Source organism: Suricata suricatta, chromosome 6 (genome assembly GCF_006229205.1).
Source record: "Suricata suricatta isolate VVHF042 chromosome 6, meerkat_22Aug2017_6uvM2_HiC, whole genome shotgun sequence".
Lineage (NCBI taxonomy): Eukaryota > Metazoa > Chordata > Mammalia > Carnivora > Herpestidae > Suricata > Suricata suricatta.
In genome coordinates, this window is record NC_043705.1 from 42,620,508 (window position 1) to 42,633,077 (window position 12,570).

At 43.4% G+C, this 12,570-nt stretch overlaps 1 long non-coding RNA gene across 3 annotated transcripts; it reads left to right on the top strand.

The window, feature by feature from the left end:
* The first annotated feature begins 942 nt into the window (after positions 1 to 942).
* On the top strand, positions 943 to 12,036 carry LOC115294417. 3 transcript variants are annotated; one of them, XR_003909881.1, is made up of 4 exons: positions 943 to 977; positions 3,551 to 3,619; positions 10,784 to 11,180; positions 11,807 to 12,036. It is a non-coding gene; the product is annotated as an uncharacterized LOC115294417 (long non-coding RNA). The 3 variants fall into 3 exon arrangements; XR_003909879.1 differs by lacking the exon at positions 11,807 to 12,036 and having other exon boundaries at positions 10,784 to 11,250; XR_003909880.1 differs by lacking the exons at positions 943 to 977; positions 3,551 to 3,619; positions 11,807 to 12,036 and adding an exon at positions 9,970 to 10,136 and having other exon boundaries at positions 10,784 to 11,250.
* The last annotated feature ends 534 nt before the right edge of the window (positions 12,037 to 12,570 follow it).

Below are 12,570 nucleotides of genomic sequence, written 5' to 3' on the forward strand. Positions count from 1 at the left end.
TGTCCTGCACAGGTTTTCTTTTACACGTGGACAAACTATATTGATTTTGGTGAAATGTAAATTGCAAAGTATCAAAATAATGTTTCCTCAATTTTAAGACACTCACTTTTCCCCATTTGAACATTTTAGAAATCAGAACTATCTTTAGAATCTTTGTCAAAATAAACATGTCAACTGTTAGGTATAGGAGTTGCTAAGAGGAACTGTCATTTGCTTATGATAGGTGAATTCAGCCAGATCTTTCAGAATAAAGAATTTTCAAAGCCAGGAAGTATTGGTGTTTATGCTTCACTCAGTTGCAAAACATCTGTCTGTCAAGCTTTTTAAGAGAAGCTGCTGAACTTCCTGCAAGATGTAATCAATTAAAAACAATTTAAGATTCAAAATCAGGTGCTGCAGAAGTCAAACTCACAGGCACTTTTATGAACATGTCACCTCTATTTGCCAACTGCCAGTGCTCTAGTGAATCCAAGGAATCTATAGAATATGAGTGACGATGGTGGGTAATTAATTATATGAATAAAATGTGTGCTGTTTGTTGGTTAAAAAAGAATTGTATATATTCAGTGTTGTATTTCTGGCTTTCTCTCTGAATGAAACTGTCATTTTAATTAGATAAAATAATCTTTCTTCTAATTGACAGAATCAACAGAGAAAGCTTCTAGCTTTTAAAGTCACGGGTTAATTTATAATTAAATTTATACTTGAGGTGTCTGTACTTTACTGTATGTGTCATACTTCAATATGACATTTAATAATTACAAATAGATGTTCCTGTGTGTTTAGCTTGAATAACTGCAGATTTATCAAAGTATATAACCAGTTACAGCTTTTGAACTAGTAAGTATAATGGGTTTTTTTGTTATTTGTTTATTGTTTTTTAGAAATCTTTACACCTGACCTGGGGCTCAAACTCATGACCTGGGATTGAGAGCCACATGCTCTTCTCACTGAGCCAGCCAACCAGCCCTGAACTAGTAAGTATAATTAATCACTGATAGAACTTACCTTTTGGGCTAAATCCTAGGCACTTTATACATGTTAAAATTTATTAAGAATTTACTCTGTGCCAGACATTTACTTGGAAGACGTCTACCAATATCTCATTTAATCTTTAAAAGACCTTATGAGGTGGGTATTATTATCTTTACAAATAAAGAAATGTTTCTATAAGGCACATATAAGTTAGTTACTCATATGAGGTCATACAGCTGGAAAATGGTCCAGGAAAAATGAGAACCTGTGCAGTGTGACTCCAAAGTCTTGCATTTATGTACTTTTTCACAATCCCTCTCAACAATCTACACAATAGATCCTATTGTTCTTACTTCACAGATGAGTGCTCTAAAACTCAGAGAGGTTAAATACTTTGACCTTATAACGGAGAAAGCCAGGATTCATACCTCTTCTTGCCTCCAAAGACATCGTTGGCTCCTCTATCAGAGACAATGTGATTCCTTTCTTGGGATGGACATGTTCTTCAGCCATAGCTTTCTTTAAAAAAATAATAATAATGTTTATGTATTTTTGAGAGAGAGAGAGAGAGAGAGAATCGGAAACAGGCTTCAGACTCTGAACAGTCAGCACAGAGCCTGACGTGGGGCTTGAAACCACAAACCACAAGATCATGACCTGAGCAGAAGGCCAACACTTACCCAACTGAACCACCCAGGTGCCCCAGACATAGCTTTCTTTTACATCACATCACAGTATACCCTAGGAATGAGGGTGGGGTGGGGAAAGAAGGGGAGGGGAGAAAACCCAAGAAATAGCTCTTAGAACTTCAAGGGAGTTGCCCTTGAGCTCTGTAACTCCGGCATTGCATAAATTGGAATTTTCCTCTTGAAGTGACCTTCTTTGGGGCACAGTTGTCATTAAATTCAGTTCACATCCATTTGGATATTATGCCGTGAAGATTTCTAACTTGGCAACATCTCCTTCCTAGTTTGCCCCTATATACCTAGCCCCCTTAAGAGGAAAAACAAAACAGAACTTTACAAAGTGTTTTCCTCAAACTTAGAAACCTCCCGTGGGCAGCCACTGTTGCTCAAAGAGGCACCAACTGATGCCAAGCTGTGTTTCTTGATGCCATCTTGGAAGGTTAGGCCTATTTTAGCTTCCTCTATGACATACATTTGTAAATTAGTTCTAACCCTTTGAGAGTCCAACTATACCAATTTTAAGAAATACTAGTTTCAACAACCATTTATCTTGGTCCATTTCAGTTGGCTGCACTTTTCTTTATTAGTAACTAAAAATTATGATTGGAGTCACCTCCACTGCCTGTGGGAAAAAAGCTTCATTTCTCCCCACCCCAAAGACATTTACAATAATGACTTGGGAACTTGCAGTGCAGAGAGACCATTGAACAATAGAGTCCTATTTGGGCATTTTTAGCATTTCAGTAGCCATGTGCTACTTGTAGCTTGAGAAATTTTGAAAGAATTTTCTAAATGTTGGGTTCTTGAAACAAAGGGAAACAGATATTGGAACAATTTCACAAAATTGCCAGTCTTTTGGGGAAATTAACAGATGATGATACTTTGCTGAAAAGAACACATTCTCATTTCCACACGGTTCACTAATCATAAATGTCCCTTATAATAGTGTGTGTTATAAAGAAAGGTAGGGGGCAGGCACATGGGTGGCTCGCTCAGTCAGTTGAGCGTCTGACTTTTTGGCTCAGGTCATGATCTCTCATTTCGTGAGTTACAGCCCCACATTGGGCTCACTGCTGTCAGCAGAGACTGCTTCAAATTCTATGTTCCCTTCCCTCTCTGTCCCTCCCCTATATGGGCTCTTTCAAAAGTAAATAATCATTTAAAAAATATATAAAGGTCAGCATCAGCCTAAACAATAGAAATTAAAGCTTTAAAAAACAGTTTTAGTGAGCCCTCTCATTAACAACATTTTTGAAGGAAGAGGTTAAAAAAGAATTCCACAGTCCACATGTTTTGAAGGTCTGTCCTTTGAAATAGTGGGTTAAGGGGTATGTCATTTTCTTTTCTTTGTGTTCTATTTCCTTTCCAGCTGTTACATAGGGACATAGTTAGTACCTTCAGCCACCAAGGCGGTTGAAAAAGAAAATAATCTGTCCCTCCAGATTCTAGTTATGGGTCTGCACCCCAGCACCTGTTAACTCCATGGATGCCTGGATTCCAAGCTTAAACCTCCACTCACAAGCAAAAGGGTTGGAGAAGACGTGGGGACAAGAAATTGTTTGTTTGTTTAGAGAGAGAATTCTCAAGGGAGATGAGCAGAGGGAGAGAGAGAGGGAGAGAGAGAGAGAGAGAGAGAGAGGGAGGGAGGGAATCCCATGCAGGCTTCATGCTCAGTGCAGTGCCCCATACTGGGATCATGACCTGAGCTGAAATCAAGGGTTAGACATTCAACTGACTAAGCCACCCAGGTGCCCCCAAATTATTTTTAATTAAAGAAGTGGAACTTACAAGCAATGGTAATGAAACTTCAGCTGAAAAATACTAGATTTTCTAATGCATTTGAATATTAGGAGCTGTGATGTGAATCCCCCTTTTCATAATTATTGCAGTAGGTTGAGCAATCATCTACCCAGGTCAAGTCCTTCAGCTGGTCACCGGGCAGGCTCAGGTGGACTCAGGTAAATTGTCTGTTTAACGAGGTGGGGTGTTTTTCAGAACGCATGATGGGTCTAAGTTTCCTGGTGCAGAACACTTAGTCCGGGCTCTTTATTAGGACAAGAGGAGTCTGCAGAGCATTGAGAAACATCACGTTCTTGCCAGTCAGTCAGAGCCTCCCTGACCACAGCTACCATTGATCGGAGAATCACAGGATGCTCAATGCATAGCCTAATGTTGTGTTTACAGATTTCCACATTAGTGCTACGTTAAAATGCCTGCTTTGCCACTTACTAGCGTTGTGATTTAAGGAAAGTTACTTAACCGCCCTAAGCCTCACATTGGTCATCTGTAAAATGGGGATAGTAATGGTTGTTTCATGGCCAACATATGTAAAGCCTTTTAGCATAGCACCTGGCACATCACATATGCTAAAAAATGAATGAAATGTGTTTCCATCCTTTTATTACTTAGGCCATTTTTAACTGTGTGATTTGAATGTTGTGATGACAGTTGACAAAACAATTCACACTACTTTGAGGTTTCATGTGTAGTAGGAAGCTTTGAGTTCTGCCCTGGAAAAGGGTATTTTGTTGGCTTTCTATCAAGGAGTTTTGGGGATAATTGGCCTCTCCCACCCTCCAGGCCCTGAATTCCATCTGTGAGACTCTGGAAAATGCCAGAGGGCTGGAGGGAGATGGCTACCTGCTACGGAAACCCAGAGGCCCCCTGCCTCCTCAGCCCTCTGCTCTCTGGCCCTTGGGCCTAACTCTGTGTGTGGACAAAGAGAGCAGTTGTCAATGTACTTATGAAGGCACCCAGCTGGGGGTGACAGCATCCAGTGCTGCATCCAGAAGGACAGCGTCCAGCAGAGGGGACATGGGTCGGTTCACTACGGGTCTGGAAGGTGACACCCTTTATATCAAGTAGGGAAAACTGGTGCCTAGAGTAAACACCAAGACCCAGCATGGAGGCCCTCAAGTCTGTTCCTGGAGCTGATTCAGATATTTAGGCAGCTTCTCCCGCTCCAGTCACAGGCCGACAATGGGAACTCAAAGAATAGGGCCTTCCTTCCTTCCTACAGTGATGGCAGGCTTCTAGGTCAGCAATGGCCTCAGGGAATTGTAAACCTTTTGGGGAAAGAAATCACAGACAAGGGCTACAAACAGACAATTCAGTGAAAATCTATGCAATTCGAGGAGGCCTGCAGTGCTCTGTACTTAGCTCTGGATGCAGTGGGGGGAGGAGCCTGGGTGCTGCCTTAAACACCATCCCTCTTCAGCCCTTTCTCTTCCATGAAGCCTACTTCAAACCTTCTCCATTGTTAAAAGTCAATACTGAAGGGGGATCCCTGGGTGGCTCAGTTGGTTAAGTGTCTGCCTTTAGAACAGGTCATGATCTCTCCATTCCTGAGTTCTCTCCATTCCTGAGTTCAAGCCCTATATCAGGCTCTGCACTGTCAGAGCTTGGGAGTCTCTCTCTGCCTCTTTTTCTGCCCCTGTCCCTCTCTGTCTCTCTTAAAATAAAGAAATAAACTAAAAAAGTAATCTTTTAAAAGTCTTAAAAGAAAAAAATCAATAGGGAAAAGACCAACAACCTGGTAGAAAAATAGGCAAGGACATTATATTTGTCAGGATTCTCCAGAGAAATAGAACAACAGACAGATAGATAGATTTATGATGAGGGATTGGTTACATGATTATGGAGACTGAGAAGTCTCAGGATATGCTGTCTGTAAGCTGGAGACCCAGGAAATGCAGTGATGTAATTCAGCTCCAATCTGAAAGCCTGAGAACCGGGGATGCTGATGGTGTAACTCTCAGTCCCGGGACGGTAGAAGATGAAATGCCTCAGATCAAGCAGTGAGGCAAGAAAAACAGAAGCGAATTCCTCCTTCTTTTGCCTGTTGTTCTATTCCGGCCCCCATCAAATGAGATGATGATCACCCACACTGGACAGGATGAGCTACTTTCCTGAGTTTAGCAAGTCAAATGCTAATCTCATCTGGAAACGCCCTCACAGACATACTTAGAAGTAATGCTTAGTCTAGGTCCCTATGGCCAGTCCACTGGACCCGTAGTACCAACCCTTATGATGTGAAGAGAGTGCAAGTTCATGACTACCCGTTTTCCATGGAAGACACTCATATGTGTATCAAGAAGTGTGTACAAGGAATAGATTAAATACGGTGTGCTTCACAATGGGGTGGATTTATTTGTGTGAATGTAGAACATCTTCAAGACACAGGTTAAGTGAAAACGTGTGGTTCAAACACAATTCTGACTTTAGACTTGCCCTCTAAAGAGGTTGTATGAATTTACACTGTGTTATACTCCCCCCAGTCATTGATAATGTAATTTATTAGTGAGTATTTTTATTTTGGCCAATCTGATAGGGGGAAAATGAAATCTTGTTTCACTCTGGGTTTTTTTTTAACTGTGAGGGAAAAAATGAATTCAGTCTTCACAGCTTTTCTTGCCTTGCACTAACAGAGAAATAGAACCCTCAGTGGAAACACCTTCAGCCTGTCCCCACAGCCAAGTGTATGCTCTTTCCTGGCTCACCCTCAACTTCCCACCTTCTGTACCCTCCCCAGGCTCTAGATGCCTTCCTCAGCTTCCCCCTAGGACCTTGTCTTTCTTTGCCCCACACTCAACCCCTCCTTCCCTCCTGAGTTTTTATCACTGATTTTTAAATTCACCAGAGTCTCCCAGATCTTAAGCCACCACTCAGCAACTGCCACAGACCCTCTTTTCCTCTTTTTGGTTAAAATTCTTGAATGAGTTGCCTAAACTGCCTATCATCTGCTTCTCTCCTTGTGCTCACGCTGCAACCTGCCTTCTGTCTCTACCACCCTCCTTGAACTTGCCCTTTCAAAATCTCAAGTGCCTTCCATGTTGCTTAAATCACTGGACCCCTTCTTGAGCATCATCATCTGCTCCTTCAGCTAGCTTTGGTTACCATGTCTATATCTTTTGTCTAGATCCCTCAGTAACTAAGTAGCTAATTAAGTAACTAACTTGCTGGCACTGGTCATCCACTTTGGGGTCTCACAGGCAGCTCAGCCTCAGCATGCCAAAACTCGTCTGTCCCCCAGTGCTCGTGCGCACGCTCTCTCTCTCTCAGGGGATGGCTCTGTCATCCATCCAGTTGGCCAAGCCAGAGACTTGGGAGTTGTTTTGTCACCTTGCCCCTCCCCTGCCCTCCTATGACCAACCTTTCAGTTACCCTTTGAACCTTCCTCCTCAACTACTATGGCAGTTCAGGCCACTATTTTCTCTGGGGCGTTCTCTGAGGAGGCTTCTTCTCATTTGATTCTCCACATTCCCTGCTATAGCCCTTTCAAGGGCTTCCCCCTCCCGGTAGGATAAATGCTGAATTCCTTAACAATGTTACAAGACCCTTTGCAACCTGTCAACAATAACCCTCTTGCATTCTGAGATCCAGACCTACTGAACTTCCTACAGTTTTTTAATGCCTAACATTCTTCCTCACTTCTGAGTCTTCAAATACGGCATTCCCTCTGCCTCTACAGTTTTTTTCTTTTCTTCTCCTGGATAACTTCTACGCATCCTTCAGGTCTTGACTTGAAGCTCTCTTCCTCAAGAAACTCTGAATGTGATTGCTTGTTTAGTTCTTATTCCTCCAATTAGATTCAAATTTAAGACAGAGTTTCTGCTCTCCTAAAACATCACTGTGCCCCCTCCTACTGCTAAGTGTCAGATAACCATTGCAGAACTGATGAATGCATGACCACTCCCCATTTCACAGTGCTTTTTGTAAAATATTTTTTATGTTTATTTATTTATATTGAGAGAGACAGAGAGGGACAGGGGCAGAGAAAGAAGGATAGAGAGAATCCCAAGCAGGCTCTACTATTAGCACAGAGCCTAACACGGGGCTCGAACTCACGAACCACGAGATCATGACCTGAGCCAAAATTAAGAGTCTGATGCTTAACCAACTGAGCCATCCAGGCGCCCCTCACAATGCATTTTAATGAAGAAGCATAAATGTTGTCTTGCTGCTTTTGTGGAATTACTATGGGGGAAGCAGCTTAGCCAGAGATACCCTATGGAGTTAGAATTATAATTCTGACTAATCTGTTAGTGCTGTCCCTCTGGTGCTAGGTATTAAAATTTACAGAAAAATCTTTTAATAGTGTACCCCCTCATCTTCTTTTTTAAAACTCTATGTGTGTAAATGCACATATCTGTGTCAGAGAACAGCTCTGCCAGATTGGTTTTTGTAGTCCAGTAGTTTGAACTAAAAAATCTGTGAGAAGTTTGTTTTTTAGCAAGTTTTCCAAAAATAATCATGAGGCAAGACAGTGGGAACTGTGTATTTAGAAATGCATTTTCATGGCTGCTGTACACAAATACAGTTTGTATTGCTTAAATTTTAACACATAGGCACCTGAAGTGTGCTGTTGACATCAAATAGACACATATACCAAGGCTCAAGGCTGACCAGCATCAGAATTACAAGTGACAATTGCTGGCAGAAAGCAGTGTTTGGAAGCTAGAAAACGTGTCTGTTGGCTCAGATTAATTCTGAGAAGGGGGGATGGAATCAATGAGCATGTGAATCCAAGCAAAATTCAGACAGAATTTCTAGGAATGGAGTCAGAACGAGAGCAAACCTTTTAGAAACGAAAAGAATTTAAACACCAAGTTGAATAAATGAAGCAGGAAAAGAAATGGCGTTGGCCTAGCTGTGAAAAGAAGAGAACTAAAGTAGTAAGTTCTTAGCGGACCTCATGGACTTCCCAGTAAGAGCATAACAAAGCAGGAAAACATGAGTGTTCGAATGATCTGGATCCCTAAGTAGGGATCTAGTGCTGGGTGTTCAAAGCGGTTTTCTTTTCCTTAGGTCTGCAAGTGGAAGGAGGCCCACAATCCACCCAAGCTCCCCGCCTCAAAACAGGCCCCGTTCAAACACTGTAGCCTTCTCTGCAGCAATGCCTCCTACCTTCTTACTCACACGGGAACCTGGGATTCTTTCACCCAACCACCAGCCTGAGTCTCTTCAGCTCCTACTACCTAGTAGCTCTAGAGTCTGTCTGTCCACAGACGCTGACCCCCCCACACCACCTCCACCCCTCCCACCAACACAGCTCCTGCCTGGCCTGAGGGCAGGAAGGAGTGTGTGCGCGTGCGCGCCTGTGTGTGTGTGTGTGTGTGTGTGTGTGTGTGTGTGTGCTCGCGAGTGCTGTCTGACTGAGCAGTGCAATCTAGAGATGGATCGCTGGGTCACAGTCTGGTTCCAGCACTTTCCAGCCATCCAATGCTGGCCCAGATTTTCTGTGTCTCAATCTCTTCTTCGGTGAGAAGTGGCAAGTAGGGGACAGTAGCATCTGGCCCACAGGGCTGCGTGAGGATTAAATGAGCTGTGTCTAAAGGTCATAGAACAATATAAGTGGTCCGTAGTAAAACATGTTACGTAAACATTAGCTACCATTATTCCTTATTTCTTTATTCTTGTGATTCCTTTCTTGACTCATTTGAACCTATTTTCCTGGAACAAATCATGTTCAAACAAACTCTGATCCTTCAACTTACTGCTAAAAACACTTGGAGAATTTCCCTGTAGCTTTTAGGGAAATCCTAAATGCTTAAAGAGGCCTGCCTACAGGGCTGGGCTTGAGCTGTGCCCTGTCTCACCTCCAGCCTCATCCTGTACCCCATCCCCCTGTTCTCAGAGCTCCAGACTCTCTGACCTTTCAGTTCTTCAAACCCTAGGAGCTTCCTCTCACCTCAGGGCTTTTACACAAGCTGCTTCCTCTGTCCGGAATGCCGACTCATCCTTCCCGTCTCTGCCGGAGCCTCATCACTTCCTCAGGGAGACCTTGCCCAGCCCCCCTAACTAGGTCAGCCCTCACTACAGCACCATGTCTTTTTCCTCCATGGCGCTTCTCAGGGTCCTCCTCTGACACACTTTCATGTGGTAATTAGATTTACATTTCTCTCATTCCTACCATGGAAGCTCTGCGAAGGCAAAGACCATGTCTGTTTTCCATTTATTCCAACCCTCAGAGCCTAGTGTAGTTCCTGAATGTAACACAGTGGGTGCTCAATTAATATCTTTGAGATATGGAGGGGAGAGCGGGAGGAATGGAAGGAGAAGGCATGCCCCAAGTCCCTGACTGTTCCGGGAGGCCACCCTGCCGCAAAGGTATGTGGTGGACTCAAGGAAACCTCACCCACCACAAACCTGTAAGCTCTTCCCTCCTGTCACTGCCTTTGATTCTTTAATGTGTTTCATTCTCAGTTAAATTCAAGTGTTCATTCTTAAGAAAAAAGGTCCTCACACTGGCATTATAATGTGACATTTGAATGCAATTTGTGGCATTGTTTTTCTCATACAGACATTTAGTGGCTCCAAGGAAGGACAAAATCCTAGGCATGAGGTTTCAGGAGAATAAATTCCCCCTCAACTTCATCCAAATGGCATTCTTGACCAGTCCATCAGCTTGCTCCCTGGTATTTCCATCCAATACTGAAAAGTGATCCACAGAAGGAGCTCCAGCACCAGCAAAAGGTATTGGAAAGAAGAGAGGAGAGAAGAGGCTTCCAGGTTCCCCACTGCCACCATCTAGGAAAAGCACTAGAGAATGAAGTCCAGCATAAAGAAAAGGACTCCTTTCTCTGAACAAAAAGCAAGAGAGACAGGCATTCCTCTTGCTGCATATGGGTGAATAGAGATGAACTCCAGAAGAATCAGAGAAAAAGTGATGTCAACGTTGAAAGTGATATTTTACCCCCATTACCCCCATTATCCCCATTACCCCCATTTTACAGCTAAAAGCCCTGGTGGTCAGAAAGGCCTGGTGCAAGGATGAAAGCTGTTCAGTGGAAACTTCTGAGGCTAACAACGCAAAGTACCCTTGGCCTTGACTCTGCACCTGAGCAGCCCTATGTGTAGGGTAACCAAACGCTCTGGTTCACCTGAGTCAAGCCTGGTTTATACCTGTTGTCCCAGGGTCAGGAGTAACGGCACCTTCTTTTGCTCTCAAAAGTGCCCCTGGTGGGATAATGTATTTATCATATAATCACATTAGTATCTACAAAATGGGGTATTTACATTATCTGCTCGTGAAGTTTTTGCAAGGAATCAGTGGGATTTTGCATGTAAAATGCATGGCATCTGGCACGTAGTAAGCCCATTGTTGTTGTTTTTGTTGTTAGGAAGGTATCTGAAGAGTGGGCAGCAAGGAGTGGAGACATGCTTTCCCACTTAACATGCTCATCGTGGTCTCCACAAAGGGCACTCCCTGGAGTTGGCAGTGCCCGCTTCAACCTGACCTGTTGGGAATGGCACCAGCCACTCTGGACCAGAGGCCATCTGGAGGCACCGAGCTTGCCCCTTCCACTTCTGCGCCAGTCACATTCACTGCGTGGGTCTCCTTGGATCCTGACATTGAAACTGATTTTTTTGTCTTTTACTCTAAGTCTAGAGCTCAGATTTCTTACAGAGGAAGAAGAGTCACACAGGATCCTAGAGAGGATCCCCTCCCCACAGCCCCAGCCTGTGCTTAATTAAGTGAGTGGCTTAAGGGACTTGCCTCCTCTTCAAGATTAAGAGGTGGGTGTGAATATTTTCCTCTGGCCCCCTTATATGTTCTTGATTACAGTAATAAAAATGCTAAGCTCTATTGCCTCTCATTGGAGTAAAGGCGGCTGAAAACTCCTCATTCCCAGAAGAACCTAATTGTTGATTCTAGTGCATCTAAACAGGTGTTCTTTAGATTGCTTTTTCTAATGCTTTTTCACTGGAAAGATCAATTTAAATGTTGCTTTGAGCTAATCAGTGATTGCTTCTGTAGTCATCCAAATTTATATCTTTGCTTCTGTGTGCTAGATGAAGCATTACTTTCAAAGCCTATAAACTTAAATAAGGGAGGTGATTTCTAATTTAGCTCTTTGTCCTCTTCTGTCTTCCATATTTTATGCAGAATATGCATGTATGTCTTTTTATTATTTAAAATCCTAGTCCTGAGTCATCTTTGGGTATCCTATAGCGCCACGTGTGGTATGTCCTACAGAGCGGGTGTTTGACAAATATTTGTGGAAAAGATAAATTCATGCCTTAACCTGGATTGCAAGCACATTGGATTTGTGGTCCTTGGGTATCTGAGTTCAGGAATTCTTTCAATATTGTCTGAACTTTCTTGCGTCTGCATCTGTGTTTATTCTGCTCTCTCTGCCTAGAATTTCCCCAGTTCCATCTCTTGGAAAGCTCACGTTCACGCAAGATTCTCATCAAATGCCAGCTGCTCCCATAAAACCAGGCTGCAGTATCCAACCAGCTCTCCTGGAGTCAGTCTGCGAACAAAGAATCTGGAGAGGGTCACGTCTGGCCCAAACCGCACAACACTCTGTGCCTGTCTGATTTATCTCATCTGTGGGTATTTGCACCCAGCCTCTTTTCACCCATTGTGAGCATGTGAAACCTCTTCAGGTGACACAGAGGGTGTACTCTGCTGAACCACAGGGGTAGACTGAAAAATAGTCGTTGCTTAATGAATTGTAGGTGTATAGTTTTAAAGAAGACATTTTATTATTTTTAATGTTTCATTTATTTTTGAGAGAGAGAGGGAGTGAGAGCAGGGGAGGAGTAGAGAGAGGGGGAGACACAGAATCCAAAGCAGACTTCATGCTTTGAGCAGTCAGCAAAGAGCCTGATATAGGGCTCAAACTTAGGAGACATGAGATCATGACCTGAGCTGAAGTCGATGCTTAACCGACTGAGCCACCCAGGTTCCACAAGAATGACATTTTAAGGGGTGCCTGGGTGGGTCAATTGGCTAAGGCTCCGACTTCAGCTCAGGTCAGTATCTTATGGTTTGTGGATTGGAGCCCCGCATTGGGCTCTGTGCTGACAGCTCAGAAGCTCAGAGCCTGGAGCCTGCTTCGGATTCTGTGTCTCCCTCATTCTCTGCCCCTCCCCCATTTAGCCTCTGTCTCTCTCTCTC